The sequence below is a fragment of the Hyla sarda genome, chromosome 4 (assembly GCF_029499605.1).
Source record: "Hyla sarda isolate aHylSar1 chromosome 4, aHylSar1.hap1, whole genome shotgun sequence".
Lineage (NCBI taxonomy): Eukaryota > Metazoa > Chordata > Amphibia > Anura > Hylidae > Hyla > Hyla sarda.
In genome coordinates this window covers 296,680,760-296,693,303 of record NC_079192.1, presented here as the reverse complement: position 1 = coordinate 296,693,303, position 12,544 = coordinate 296,680,760, and the positions used below count along the sequence as shown (strand labels likewise).

Sequence of the window (12,544 nt, the reverse complement as noted above, 5' to 3'; positions counted from 1 at the left end):
TCAGAGGACAAATTTCCAGACATCCCATAGACTTTGCATAACACTTTCTAAAAACATCAACTAAACATGCCAGTCTAGTGGCAAGCCTCGGGCTACAAGGTTGCCTGGGAGCTGTAAACATATCCTGCTGCTGGAGATCATGACAGGTACTATTTAACTCAACCGTACACATTAGATAGCTTTGTGCAATGGTTATTTCTTCCAACACCACCATGAACATTCTTGACCAAGAGTGCAGGTTTATTTCAGTGGGAAGAGAAGAATTACCTGCTGGCATGCTGTCAGGGAAGAGTCTAAAGGCCCAAATACACATAGTTAATTGACCCAGTCAGGTCATCCGGTCCAGACGACTTTTATCTTGGGTATATGGGACAACTTTAGTGTGGATTTCTTTTACAGAATACAGGAATTGTTTACTGCACCTTAGTTAATGTTACGCCTAGCGCTCCGGGTCCCCGCTCCTCCCCGGAGCGCTCACGGCGTCTTTCTCCCTGCAGCTCCCCGGTCAGTCCCGCTGACCGGGAGCGCTGCTCTGTCATGGCCGTTGGGGATGCGATTCGCACAGCGGGACGCGCCCGCTCGCGAATCGCATCCCAGGTCACTTACCCGTTCCCGTCCCCTGCTGTCATGTGCTGGCGCGCGCGGCTCCGCTCTCTAGGGCGCGCGCGCGCCAGCTCCCTGAGACTTAAAGGGCCAGTGCACCAATGATTGGTGCCTGGCCCAATTAGCTTAATTGGCTCCCACCTGGTCCCTGACTATATCTAACCTCCTCCCTTGCACTTCCTTGCCGGATCTTGTTGCCCTTGTGCCTAGTGAAAGCGTTTTGTGTGTTTAAACCCTGTGTACCAGAACTTCTGCTATCTCCCCTGACTACGAACCTTGCCGCCTGCCCCCGACCTTCTGCTACGTCCGACTTTGCTTCTGCCTACTCCCTTGTACCTCGCCTATCTTCAGCAGCCAGAGAGGTGAGCCGTTGCTAGTGGATACGACCTGGTCACTACCGCCGCAGCAAGACCATCCCGCTTTGCGGCGGGCTCTGGTGAAAACCAGTAGTGTCTTAGAACCGGTCCACTAGCACGGTCCTCGCTATCCCTCTCTGGCACAGAGGATCCACCTCCTGCCAGCCGGCATCGTGACAGTAGATCCGGCCATGGATCCCGCTGAAGTTCCTCTGCCAGTTGTCGCTGACCTCCCTACGCTGGTCGCCCAGCAAGCTCGTCAGATCGCCCAGCAGTCGCAACAGATAGCGCAACAAGATCACCAGCTGTCGTACTTGACCACCATGACACAGCAACTCCAGTCACAACTACAGCAAGTACAGTCGCAGCTACAGCAGCAACAACCATCTCCTCCGCCAGCTCCAGCACCCCTTCCGCGGCGAGTGGCCGCTCCTAGCCTCCGCCTGTCCTTGCCGGACAAATTTAATGGGGACTCTAAGTTTTGCCGTGGCTTTCTTTCGCAATGTTCCTTGCACTTAGAGATGATGTCGGATCAGTTTCCTACTGAAAGGTCTAAGGTGGCTTTCGTAGTCAGCCTTCTGTCTGGAAAAGCCCTGTCATGGGCCACACCGCTCTGGGACCGCGATGACCCCGTCACTGCCTCTGTACACTCCTTCTTCTCGGAAATTCGAAGTGTCTTTGAGGAACCTGCCCGAGCCTCTTCTGCTGAGACTGCCCTGCTGAACCTGGTCCAGGGTAATTCCTCCGTTGGCGAGTACGCCATACAATTCCGTACTCTTGCTTCTGAACTATCCTGGAATAATGAGGCTCTCTGCGCGACCTTTAAAAAAGGCCTATCCAGCAACATTAAAGATGTTCTGGCCGCACGAGAGACTCCTGCTAACCTGCATGAACTCATTCATCTAGCCACTCGCATTGACATGCGTTTTTCTGAGAGGCATCAAGAGCTCCGCCAGGAAAAAGACTTAGATCTCTGGACACCTCTCCCACAGTCTCCACTGCAATCTGCGCCTAGGCCTCCCGCCGAGGAGGCCATGCAAGTGGATCGGTCTCGCCTGACCCTGGAAGAGAGGAATCGTCGTAAGGAAGAGAATCTTTGTCTGTACTGTGCCAGTACTGAACATTTTTTGGTGGATTGCCCAATCCGTCCTCCACGTCTGGGAAACGCACGCTCGCACTCAGCTCTCGTGGGTGTGGCGTCTCTTGATGCCAAGTCGGCTTCTCCACGTCTCACGGTACCTGTTCGGATTTCCCCTTCAGCCAGCTCTCCCCTCTCAGCCGTGGCCTGCCTGGACTCTGGAGCTTCTGGGAATTTTATTCGGGAGTCCTTTGTGAATAAATTCCGCATTCCGGTGACCCGTCTTGTCAAGCCACTCCACATTTCCGCGGTCAACGGAGCCAGGTTGGATTGCACCGTGCGTTACCGCACGGAGCCCCTCCTAATGTGCATCGGACCTCATCACGAGGAGATTATATTTTTTGTCCTTCCTAATTGCTCTTCTGAAGTTCTCCTTGGACTACCCTGGCTTCAACACCATTCCCCAACCCTGGATTGGTCCACTGGGGAGATCAAGAGTTGGGGTCCCTCTTGTTCCAAGGACTGCCTTCAACCGGTTCCCAGTACTCCCTGCCGTGACCCTGTGGTTCCTCCTGTATCCGGTCCCCCTAAGGTCATTAAGGACTCTGCCTGCCACAGGAAATGCCCCTCCCCCCCTCCCAGTTCCATCAGGCAAGCTTCTGTGTCCCCTCATGGCCCTCGTCCTGGTGTCACACTGCCCCGTGCCAGGTCTCGCCCTCTGCCCTCTCTCCCCATTCCTACTCCTGCGGTTCTGCCTGCCGTTGAGGAATCCCTCCATCCTTTCCCGGTGTCCTCATCCCAGGGGAGGCAGTTACCCGATAAAGAGAAGGGGAGACCTAAGGGGGGGGGTACTGTTACGCCTAGCGCTCCGGGTCCCCGCTCCTCCCCGGAGCGCTCACGGCGTCTTTCTCCCTGCAGCTCCCCGGTCAGTCCCGCTGACCGGGAGCGCTGCTCTGTCATGGCCGTTGGGGATGCGATTCGCACAGCGGGACGCGCCCGCTCGCGAATCGCATCCCAGGTCACTTACCCGTTCCCGTCCCCTGCTGTCATGTGCTGGCGCGCGTGGCTCCGCTCTCTAGGGCGCGCGCGCGCCAGCTCCCTGAGACTTAAAGGGCCAGTGCACCAATGATTGGTGCCTGGCCCAATTAGCTTAATTGGCTCCCACCTGGTCCCTGACTATATCTAACCTCCTCCCTTGCACTTCCTTGCCGGATCTTGTTGCCCTTGTGCCTAGTGAAAGCGTTTTGTGTGTTTAAACCCTGTGTACCAGAACTTCTGCTATCTCCCCTGACTACGAACCTTGCCGCCTGCCCCCGACCTTCTGCTACGTCCGACTTTGCTTCTGCCTACTCCCTTGTACCTCGCCTATCTTCAGCAGCCAGAGAGGTGAGCCGTTGCTAGTGGATACGACCTGGTCACTACCGCCGCAGCAAGACCATCCCGCTTTGCGGCGGGCTCTGGTGAAAACCAGTAGTGTCTTAGAACCGGTCCACTAGCACGGTCCTCGCTATCCCTCTCTGGCACAGAGGATCCACCTCCTGCCAGCCGGCATCGTGACAGTTAATATTAATATACTGACCTAGATGTTTTGCTCTGCGCCGGTACATTTTGTTCTTCAGTGAGTCAGATGAGTTATCAGAGCAGAATAATTCAGTGTACCTGTTTCTGAGATGAGAAGGTGTCTGAGCATCTTTCATACTGTCCCGTGTGACCTCTGCTGCCCATATAAGATGTTCTTGCATTGCTACCTTATAGACTGAGGCATTGCAGTCCCTGCAGCCATCAGATTTGTCTGGAGCAAGGGATAAGCACCTCTGACCTATGCACTTGTCCTACACCCAGATGCCTGAGCCAGGTGCTTGGATAGCTCCAGCCAGAGACTTGTGATGACAATGCAGGAGCTGATGACATTGATGTAGTGCCAGGAATATTGTGTGCACAGGGAAGAAGCCTATGTTCCTACAGTATTACAGACAGTGCAAGGTAAAGCAGCTTTGATGCTCTGCAGTCACTGTGCTTTTTTTTTTTTTTCTGGTCCAGCGTCATGCCGACACTGCTCACTTCTTCTTGATTGGATGTTTCCAGGGACTGACTAAGAATACTGATGGTATCTTACAGAGTAGCTCAGCCACATGGATGAGGATTCCTCAGTACCATTCTTCCTTATTCTATATAATGATCCCATATTGTCGCAGATTCTGATGCATGCTGTAGTTGAAGGTATCAGCAAAGTATTTGCAGGTGGTCACTTGGGGGAAGATTTCTAGCCTGTGTGCGCCAAGTCACCCTGGATGCTCCTGACATGACTGCAGATGCTATTTGTCCTGGAGAACTAGAGGAGAGATGTCCTGTGTGTCTATGTGTGGATTCTCTGCTCCTGTGGTGAGTATTCAATGGCATGACATGAGCTTAGCAATGCTGCAGTACGTTATTTCTCTCTCCTCCTTGTCTCTTTGACCTTCATTCATTAGCCCTTCGGGGAAATGTATTGTGATGTAGGTTTTTGTCAAATGTATAGCGAAACAGTGAGATGATGCACATAATGTCTCTATTTAGCTTAAAACATTGCGTTATTAAAAAAAAACATCATGGTGCAGTAAATAAAGTACTCCATATGGCTTCTTCAAGGGATTGCTCATTGATTTGTGCATGCAATGTATACGTATACACGACATATCTCTATGTGTACAAATGTATATACAAGGCATATGCCTGAGCATGTATGTGCTGCTTGTGTGTTGTTTACAACATGTGTGTGTGTTTGTTTACAATAGTAATAATTTGTAGCAACATTAGCTATTCACTTTTGTTATCCTTGTTCCCAAGTATCAAGTTATTCGGTGACGTAATGTAACAGAGCTGCAGTACATTAGAGAAATGTATTGGAATCTTATACTAAATCACATTCATGGACTGGATCGTAATGATAGTAACAGCTAGATGTCCTGTGTGCACAGCGGTCTGTTTGGGCTTTTACATGACATTACTCCATAGCCGATTACACACATGGAATTGTTTTCATGTGACGCAGACCCAGCAGATTACATCATTGCAGTTCACTGGAGAGAAGAGGGAAGCTCGACTAGTATTGACGTACTCATCCTCGTTCAGCACACTACAACCTTCCTATGTGTATTGAATATGCTAGAGTTATATTTCAAGAAAAAAAGAAAAACAACCTTTATCATTTATGATGACCCCTAAAAGAGCTGTCATAGCTGGCATTAGTGGTTGTCTTATTTGGGAAACGGAGGAAAGAAAAAGATTTATAACATTCACTGGTGGTTGTTTGGCTATGCCCTTAATATATTGGAATTTGTATTACTTAGATAATGTTGGGGAGTTATAAATATTAAGCCCTGTATAATCTAGTTTATAGATTGAAGAGAAATAATCTGTATTATTATTACAAATATTCAATAACTTAGTAAAGATTTACGTCTCCAGGGTATAAGGAATCTGCCAAGTGGGTTTACTCCATTGTGTTCTTATCTTATCGGACTATAAAGGTATGTGTGTCCATTTGGCCACTTCTCCACTAGTAATAGATGTTCCCGTTCTCGTGACAGGTGGCGATCCCCTGCCAGACTTTTATGTTATATCTGATGGATAAGTCTATCATAGGAGAACACCTTGCTGTATTGCTCTGAGATGCTATCTTCTTAAATAGTCCATTTAGTAGATATAGTGAGTACAGCACTGCGGCGTACCTTTTGTAGCGGGGAGTAGTAATGTATGCCGGGTCAACACCTGGACACTGATGGCTGAAACTCGTATCCGTGCTCAATTCTCCTAAATAGAATGTTTTATGGGATAATATTTTTCTTTTTTTTTTCTATTTTAAAGACAAGCGGTCATGTAATAAAAATTTCCCTGACGTTTTACCAAGATTTTTTGGAATGATGTTTAACATTCAATAAAGAATTGACTTATTTTATTGTTTAGCAGTACCTGAATCACATTTCATCCTATACTGATTTCCATTGGGAAATACTGTATTACAGACGAAGCTAGAGCGTAAAGGAGTGCTGTGAAGAGTGCTACCCCAGTTATGGCTTTGTTAGTATACATTGTAGAGGTACATGCCCAAGGGGAGGCTGTGAGGAAGCCTCATTGAAATGTTCTTTTTTAACTTTTACACATTTATTTTGGCCTTTACAAATTATGTTCTCAAAAGAGAAGTTAGAAGGACTCATAAAAAAAAAGAGACCCATGATTGAGACCTGAAGATCTTTTCCTGGTCTCTTCAAATAGACAACATTTTATAACTATCCGTAAGCAGTTAGTCATTTACTTAAAGGGAAACTCAGTGAGAAACAGACTTCCGTAAATCACAGTACCTTACATGCACAATTGTCGATGCTGGGTGTAAACAGCTTTTTCACACTCCCCGCGCTGTCACCTGAAAATAGGGAATGTCATGGTGTACAAATTTGGGCCTATGTGATGACTAATATGAATGTGCACTGTCCAATCCACGTGCTGGAGGAAAGTTCACTCCCCTGTCCTATGAAAAGCCATCCCACTGTCCATGCCAACATCCCTTACCCGTCTGACAAGTGGCGATGTCAGAGTATGAGGCAGTGCACATTCAGATTAGGGATAGAGGCTTGTGACAGGGACATAGGACATAGTTTTGCCTTTGTATAAATCACTAGTCAGACAACATATAGGTCCAGATTTATCAAACCGTGTAAGAGAAAAAATTGAGTGATTTTCCCACAGTAACCAATCACAGCTCAGCTTACAAGTTCTGGTAAAGTGAAAGCTGAGTTGTGATTGGTTGCTGTGGGAAAATCACCCAAATTTCTTTCTCACAGTTTGATAAATCTGATAAATTTGATGAATGAATAATAGATTATTGTGTCCTATTCTGGGTACCTGTACAGTGGTCCCTCAACATATGATGGTAATTGGTTCCAGGCAGACCATCGTTTGTTGAAATCATCGTATGTTGAGGGACATGGATGCTCAATGATACTTTCAAGTCCCCGCCGTTCTGGCCCACCAGTTTGCCGCTCCTCTGCTGCTGCATCATTACGTCGCGATTGCCCTGTGCCGTCGCTCTCTGCCTTCATCATCACGCCGCCGCTCAAGCCGCCGCTCTTGGACGCGATTATGGCGACGGAAAGCAACGGCGCAGGACAGCCTCAGCAAAGAAGTGGCGAACTGACAGGCCGAAGCGGCGTGGACATGTAAGTATCATTGAGCGTGGAACATGGGGAACATTAAACTGCTATCCAGCGGCAGCTGAAGCAGTCAGCGCTGCCGGATAGCTGTTTTTGCGATGGCCCCGTCACGCAGAAGCATTGTATGTTGATGCTGTCTTCAACATACAATGGCCTCTGAGAGGCCATCGTATGTTGAAATGATCATATGTTGGGCCCACCGTATGTCGGGGGACCACTGTATATAAAAAGAACATGGATGAACTGGAGAGGGTGCCGAGGTGGGCGAAAAAGATAATAAATGGTATGGGAGGATTACAGGACCAAGACATGTTTTTAAGCTTGGGGTTATTTAGTTTAGAGAAAACTCAACTTAGTGGCGATCTGATTACAATGTACACATATATTAATGCACAGTATAGAGAACTTTCGAGTGATCTTTTTATACCTAGGCCAGTAATAATGACAAGGGGGCATCCTCTACATCTAGAGGAAAGAAGGTATCACCATCATCACAGATAGTACTTTACTGTAGGAGCAGTGAGACTATGGAACTCTCTGCCACATGACTCAATAAACAAGAGAGCGCGAGTAAGAACATTGGAGGTTATAGATACTAGATTTATCAGGACAGAAGGTTGATCCAGGGATTTATTCTGATGGCCATATTGGGGTTGGGAATGAATTTTTGCAATTGTCATCAACCTCCTGGAGGGGTTTTGCCTTCCTCTAGATCAACACAATAAGGTTTTTGGTTGACCTCAATGGACTCGTCTTTTTTTAACCTTACAAACACTATGGGGGAGATTTATCAAAACCTGTGCAGAGGCAAAGTTGCTCAGTTGTCCATAGCAACCAATCAGATCACTTCTTTCATTTTTCACAGGCCTTGTTAAGAATGTAAGAAGCAAGCTGATTGGTTGCTATGGGCAACTGGGCAACTTTGCCTCTGCACAGGTTTTGATAAATCTCCCCCTATGTTACTATCTACACTGCTCAAAAAAATTAAGGGAACACTAAGATAACACATCCTAAATCTGAATGAATAAATTAATCGTATCAAATATTTTCGTCTTTACATAGTTGAATGTGCTGACAATAAAATCACACAAAAATGATCAATGGAAATCAAATTTATTAACTCATGGAGGTCTGGATATGGAGTCACTCTCAAAATCAAAGTGGAAAACCACACTACAGGCTGATCCAACTTTGATGTAATGTCCTTACAACAAGTCAAAATGAAGCTCATTAGTGTGTGTGGTTTCCATGTGCCCATATGACCTCCCTACAATGCCTGGGCATGTTCCTGATGCGGTGGCAGATGGTCTCCTGAGGGATGTCCTCCCAGACCTGGACTAAAGCATCCTCCCAGACCTGGACTAAAGCATCAGGTCTGGGGAACGAGCGGGCCAGTCCATAACATCAATGCCTTCCTCTTGCAGGAACACTCCAGCCACATGAGGTCTAGCATTGTCTTGCATTAGGAGTAACCAAGGGCCAACCGCATCAGCATATAGTCTCACAAGGGGTCTGAGGATCTCATCTTGGTACCTAATGGCAGTCTGGCTACCTCTGGCAAGAACATCGAGGGCTGTGCAGCCCCCCAAAGAAATGCCACCCCACACCATTACTGACCCACCGCCAAACTGGTCATGCTAGAGGATGTTGCAGGCAACAGAAAGTTCTCCACGGCGTCTCCTGACTCTGTCACATCTGCTCAATGTGAACCTGCTTTCATCTGTGAAGAGCACAGGACACCAGTGGCAAATTTGCCAATTTTCGTGTTCTCTGGCAAATGCCAAACGTCCTGCACGGTGTTGGGCTGTAAGCAAATCCCCCACCTGCGAGTGTCTGGCCTCATACCACCCTCATGGAGTCTGTTTCTGACCGTTTGAGTGGACACATGCACATTTGTGGCCTGCTGGAGATCATTTTGCAGGGCTCTGGCAGTGTTCCTCCTGCTCCTTCTTGCTCAAAGGCGGAGGTAGCGGTCCTGCTGCTGGGTTGTTGCCCTCCTACGGCCTCCTCCACGTCTCTTAATGTACTAGCCTGTCTCCTGGTAGCACCTCCATGCTCTGGACACTATGCTGACAGACATCAAACCTATTTGCCACAGCTTGCATTGATGTGCCATCCTGGATGAGCTGCACTACCTGAGCCAGTTGTGTGGGTTGTAGACTCCTTCTCATGCTATCACTAGAGTGAAAGCACCGCCAGCATTCAAAAGTGACCAAAACATCAGCCAGGAAGCATAGGAACTGAGAAGTGGTCTGTGGTCACCATCTGAAGAACCACACCTTTATTGGGGGTGTCTTGCTAATTGCCTATAATTTCTACCTGTTGTCTGTGCCATTTGCATAACAACATGTGAAATTGTCATTCAGTGTTGCTTTCTGAGGGGACAGTGTGATTTCACAGAAGTGTGATTGACTTGGAGTTACATTGTGTTGCTTAAAGAGGTATTCCAGGGAAAAACTTTTTTTTATATATCCACTGGCTCCAGAAAGATAAACTGATTTGTAAAAATTTTAAGGTCCTGGAGTGGCCTAGCCGGTCTCCAGATCTCAACCCCATAGAAAACCTTTGGAGGGAGTTGAAAGTCTGTGTTGCCCAGCGACAGCCCCAAAGCATCACTGCTCTAGAGGAGATCTGCATGGAGGAATGGGCCAAAATACTAGCAACAGTGTGTGAAAACCTTGTGAAGACTTACAGAAAAAGTTTGACATCTGACTTTGCCAACAAAAAGGGTATATAACAAAGTATTGAGATTAACTTTTGTTATTGAATTATTTTACACCATAATTAGTAAATAATTTTTTTTTTAATCAGACAATGTGATTTTATGGAAATTACAGGCCTCTCTCATCTTTGTAAGTGGGAGAACTTGCACAATTGGTGGCTGACTAAATACTTTTTTGCCCCACTTTATATCTGAATATTAAGAGCAAAAAAATAAAATAGTTAGAAAGTCTGATGGTTCAAGTCTTAGGATCAGGGCTGTTATTGGTTATAAAAGTTGAATAAACCAATTGGTTTGTAAGCAAGGGCATATTATTGCCATATAGACAGACTACATCACTACTGTGGGGCCCTTGGAGAGGCCTGGTTGGTCCCATTTATCTTGCTTCAGTAGGAAACCGTGCGAACGTCTTTCCCCAAGAAACTCGACTATCAGCAAATAAATGGATTAGGGTTTTGAGTTAAGGGTCATGGAAAGGAAGAGGAAATAAACAACAGCTCTTTCTCTTCTGGAAGGACAGATTCAGATGCCATGATAGGAGCCCCACTTTAAATTTGAAATAGGGGCCCCTTTCTTTTATGTATTTTTCCGGAAACAAAGCTCCTCTTCAAGTTTTTACTCCCTTTATTCCTCTCTGTAGTCCCTTTTATAAATATATGATATAGGGCTGATGGCATTTATAGGTGCTGCTGGCACTTTTAGTCCCTGCTACCAAGGTGTGTAAGGTGATGATTTGGACCCAATGTTGGATCATGGAATATTTTCTTCATGTGCATTAGAGCCTGGAGATAGGTGGTCCTCAGATTCCAGCCACATAATTTTTATTTACAATGGGAGTTATATATATTGTTAGCATTTTATGCAGGAGTGCAGGGAAGGCAAATTTTTGCAGGCATATGCCCCTCCCCTTTTTATAGACATGAGCTTGAATAGGGCACATGAACCCATATCAAATCCCAAACTTAATTTAAAACTTAGATATTAAATTAATCTTAAACTTATATATCCTAAATTAATTCAGACCCCAGACTTTCAAATTATTTCATACCCCAGACTCTCAAGTTATTTCATACTCTGCACTCTCAAATTAGTTCAGATCCCAGACTCTAAAAGTAATTTAGACTTAAAAGTAATTTAGGCCACAGAACCCACTAAATTAGTTAAGTGGATTTCCTTAACCTTAAAGGGGTACTCCGCACCTGGACATGCTATCCCCTATCCACACTACAGTGTTATGGTCATGGAAGCCTGGGGCTTCTGGAATGTCACGCCACGCCACATTCATGTCTATGGGAGGGGGCATGGTGGCTAATACACAGCCGTCATTCCCCCTCCCATAGACATGAATGGAGGGTGCGTGGTGTGACGTTATGATCATGGAAGTCCCAGTGGCCGGACCTCCCACGTTCAGACATGTTATCCCCTATCCTTTGGATAGGGGCAGGCCCCCTATATAGTATATCCTTTCAATATGACTGATATAAGTGGTAATAAAATACTACATAGGTAAGTGGGACAAAAGGGGATTTTACTGGTGAACCTGATGAGGGGGATCCACATGCTGTAGTGCGAGATAGTATTAAAGTACAAGGAATAATGCAAATTTATACATTGTGGGGGACATTTATAATGTGTTTTTTTTTTTCCTTTTTATACTGGGTGTACAAAAAGTCGCACATGTGCCTTGAGGTGCTGGACATTCGTGACATCCCTTGACTTTTCCTGAGTATGACATACAGTTGAACATATTGGAGAGCATCAACCCACTTTGTGCTGGAGAGCGACTATGACCCAGACATTGACATCAACGCCCTTAGAGAGAATACTTTATAATTCTAGGCATTAAGCTGTTTTTGTGAGCTAAGATCTTCTTTTTCCTCTTTTTCCTGATGCCTCCAGAGAACACATTAGGTAATCGCTTAAAGTGTCTGTTCCATGAATGTCAGACAATAAGCTCCTGGGAATTTGTTGCGCCTTCCCTGCTTTAAGACTGGATTGGTTTTGCTCATAGCTATAAGGCTTTTAGTCACTGCAGTATGCCATGTTGTTTCTCTTTTTTTCTTCTTTGGTTTTAATGAGGAAACTAAAATATGTAAAAATTGTGAGTATGATAAGTGGGACATTAGTTTTCCATAGGCGTTATGAAAGCATTTTCTTGAACCTAAAGGGCTACTCTGCCCGTAGACATCTTATCCCCTATCCAAAGCATAGGGGATAAGATGTCTGATCGCGGGGGTCCTGTGGCTGGGGATCCCCATGATCTCGGCTACTGCACCCTAGACATCCGGTGCACAGAACAAACTTCACTCCGTGACGGATGATTGGCAATGCGAGCGGGGACTCGTAATGTCACAGTCACGCCCACTGATGATATCATGGCCACGTCCCTTCAATGGAAGTTTATGGAAGGGGCGTCACACGTCAGGCCCCTCCTATAGACATGCATTGAGGGGGCGTGGCCATGACGTTACGAGTCTCCGCCTTGCATCGCCAATCATCCGGCACAGAATAAAGTTCACTCTGTGCACCGGATGTCTGGGGTGCCGCAGCCGAGATCATGGGGGTCCCCGCTGGGATAGGGGATAAGATGTCTAGG

General features: G+C 46.5%; 1 protein-coding gene across 4 annotated transcripts in view; it reads left to right on the top strand.

The window, feature by feature from the left end:
• The window catches only part of ANO4 (anoctamin 4), a 174,161-nt gene that overhangs the window by 42,446 nt on the left and 119,171 nt on the right, over positions 1 to 12,544 (top strand). Inside the window, exon 1 of one of the 4 annotated variants that reach the window (XM_056574599.1) lies at positions 3,742 to 4,419. The exons of the other annotated variants lie outside the window; for them this stretch is intronic. The gene's annotated coding sequence lies outside the window, so the exon portion shown is untranslated. Of the gene's footprint in view, positions 1 to 3,741; positions 4,420 to 12,544 lie in introns of those variants that run through there. 4 annotated transcript variants of the gene reach the window in all.